The sequence below is a fragment of the Gekko japonicus genome, unplaced genomic scaffold, assembly GCF_001447785.1.
Source record: "Gekko japonicus isolate JY-2015 unplaced genomic scaffold, Gekko_japonicus_V1.1 scaffold13, whole genome shotgun sequence".
Taxonomy (NCBI): Eukaryota; Metazoa; Chordata; class Lepidosauria; order Squamata; family Gekkonidae; genus Gekko; species Gekko japonicus.
In genome coordinates this window covers 2,031,184-2,034,330 of record NW_015172553.1, presented here as the reverse complement: position 1 = coordinate 2,034,330, position 3,147 = coordinate 2,031,184, and positions in this window count along the sequence as shown.

Here is a 3,147-nt window from a genome sequence, read left to right as displayed (position 1 = left end):
CTCGGCGCCCTCGTCGGCCCCAGGCCCCTCGGCTCCCAGGGCCCCCGAGACCGAACCCATCGCTACCCCGGAGCCCCGACGCTCGACGCGCCCCAAGAAGCCACCCGCCTACTTGAAGGACTTCGTCTTCGCGAGGAACCAGAGGCACCTCACACCGTGGTGCCAGCCTGTCCTGCCTCCTCGGCGCCCTCGTCGGCCCCAGGCCCCTCGGCTCCCAGGGTCCCCGAGACCGAACCCATCGCTACCCCGGAGCCCCGACGCTCGACGCGCCCCAAGAAGCCACCCGCCTACTTGAAGGACTTCGTCTGTGGGTGCCTTCTGAACCAAGGGGGGAGGGGTGTAATGTACTCAGCCTGACATGCCCGGACTTGCCCGGGCTGGCCAGGCACAACTCTTCAATAGCTTCATGTCCAAAGACAATGGGTCCGTAGGATCCTAGCCGGCCCCAATCAGAGGGCCAGCTTCTCAGCCGGGAGACCAATGGCCGCCCGGTTACTGTAAATAGCCTATCGGGAGTAGGGGGTGTGTTTAGGTGTACTTGGTGGCGGGTTTTCTGAACATATATAAACCAGCCTGCGAGCTGGTCCCTTCGTCTTTGTCCTGAACTAAATAAAGGTATGCTTAGCTGAAATCACTCTCCGTCTGCATACTTTTCACTTTTGCAGGAGAGCTTCTTGATGAACAAGACCAACAAGGGGAGTCCTTGCCAGGTGGACTTTTGTACTGATCCAACGAACTGATCAGATCTGTCTGTCATCCGCTGTCGCCTCACAGCCACCAGCTCAGCTTGTTCCAGGGTAGGGAGGCCTCCATGTGCACCTTCTCATTCCACGGAGAAAAGCATAACCTTTAAATCTCCTGTCGATGTTCCCCTGCAAGGGCTAACAGAGCCATGAGCAGGTGCGAGGGACATGCCTGATTCAGCAGCACAACATCACCACCACCCGCCACATGAGGTTCCCTTCTTTGAATAATGAAGCATTGATTTCTCAAACAAAGGCACAGAAATGAAATGGAAGGGCAGCTCCACAACAGACAGATGGTCTGAGGATAAGGGGAAAGAGGCGCCGTCAAGTCAGAAAGTGAATCCTGCTTTTCATCTGTGCTTTAAAACAGTATCGATTGGGTTGCATAGTAAAAATCCGCTTTACGGTCAAAACAAAAGGTTACAAGAGGGTCCTCCTGCAATTAGCTTTCTTTTGTTCTGTTTGGTGTAGCTATAATGGCCCACACAGTATTCCTTCTTCATTTTACCCCTCCTCCAGGATACCGCTGGCCCCATTTTATTCTCACAACAACCTTGGAGAGTAAAGTGAAGCAACTGGACCAAGATAACCAGTGAATTTCCTGGCTAAGCAACGATTTCCCCCCAGTATCCACTACACATGGACATCCTGGCAGAATCTGCTTGTTTAGACCTGGCAGAACAACAATTTGGGTAGAGCTAGTAAAATATGGATGGGCTGGCTGGCACCTCCTTGGAGATGTGGCAAATTGGCTGGTAAATGGGATTCTGCCACATCTGGGGCACATGCTGATGTAGCTGCACGGGAATCTGCTGCCTGCCCTGCCATGAGGCCCCGACTCTTAATCTGATGTGTGCAGAGACAGGCTTCAATTGCTCAGTGATGGAAGGGAAAGCACTCTGTCCATGCTCAGAGGCACTCTTCCATATTACAGAGTGTTCTTTTAAAGACGCCACATGACTAGAGAAGAAAGGCCTGGTTCAAGCCTTTAGCATCCTTGAGTTTTCAGTCTTGCCATCTTGTGACCTTCCAGAGATCTGGCTGGCCACCGTGAGGAACAGGGTATTGGGCTATGGCCCTGGTCACACGGGCCAGATAATGCAGGGGGGAGGCGTGGCCCCGGAGCCCCAGAGCAAAATAAAGCGCGGTAGCCCGATCACACGGTCCCCCGAGTCTTCACGCTTAGGCTGTTAGCTGGCAATCACACGGCGATGCTGGAGCGTGGCAAAGAAGCAGCGCAGCAAGCATTTCACGTTTGTGCGCATGCGCAGTTCCGCAGAGCAGCACTGCTTTCAGTTACGTGTTTGTGCGCATGCGCTTACGAAAACCATCTGGTTTGCGACGGGACGTAGATGGGCGCTGATGCCACGGGATACTAGCGCTCCCGTGATTAGACGCCCACCCCTGCCCCGCGTTTTCTGGATACTAGTGCACCTTCCGAGGTAGTTTTTTACTGCGCATCTTCAGTGGGATGCCACAGCTTGGCCACGGGTGCGCTACGCTTCCCAGATGTTGTGGTGTGATAGTGCCCCGAAAATCCGCCTGACATTCATGCCTTTAGCGCGGCAAATCCTCCGTGTGAACGGGGCCTATATAGATTTTCGCCCTGGTCCAGGAGGGATCTTCTTTTGTTCTTCACACACAGAATTCCTAATCCATAACCAACATGGACCTGCTGGAGATGTTCCCCTCTGCAGACCCCAAAGTCCTGATATCTTTAAGGATTCTGGCAGACCCCACCCCACAACAGGGCCCTGGGTCAGCCTGGGGGGGGGGCATATTTTCCAGGAGGCATGGGGAAACCGTAATAACTGATTTCCTCCTACCTGATTCGCAGACATTTTGAGAGCCCCGCCATCAAGCAGAAAAACATTTTAATTCTCTGGAGACCAGTGAGTATCAGAAATGTGTAACAGCTAAATAAGAAGTTTTATAAGTTTTATTATCCAGATATGCTTGCCTTAGAATGATTTGAACACCTTCTTTAAATGTCTCTTAAGCTTCCCCCAGGATTACTCAAACAATGGCTGTGATCCAGGCCCCAGAGGAGAACCCAGGGGGTGTTAAATGGGGCAAATCTGGAGGATGCAGCTTTGGGACACCAACTGTCCCTGCCTAAGAAGAAAAGAAAGAAAAAGGAGCTGTTTTTTCCCCCAAGGGAAGCTGTCCTGTGTCACAAATCCGAGCACCTTTTAAAAAAATTCCTAGGTGATGCCAATTATCGTTCCAGGTGGCTCCATCCTGACCTGGCTAGGGCCCTCTCCATACCTTATCAAGGATACGGGAATGCCACCCAGGCAGCGCCCAGCCGGGTTTCCAAAAGCAGGACTCCAGCAGCACACATGTTGGAGCTGCCACCGGCAGCATCTGCTGATAAAGCCATTCGGGGGGGGGGGGGGGG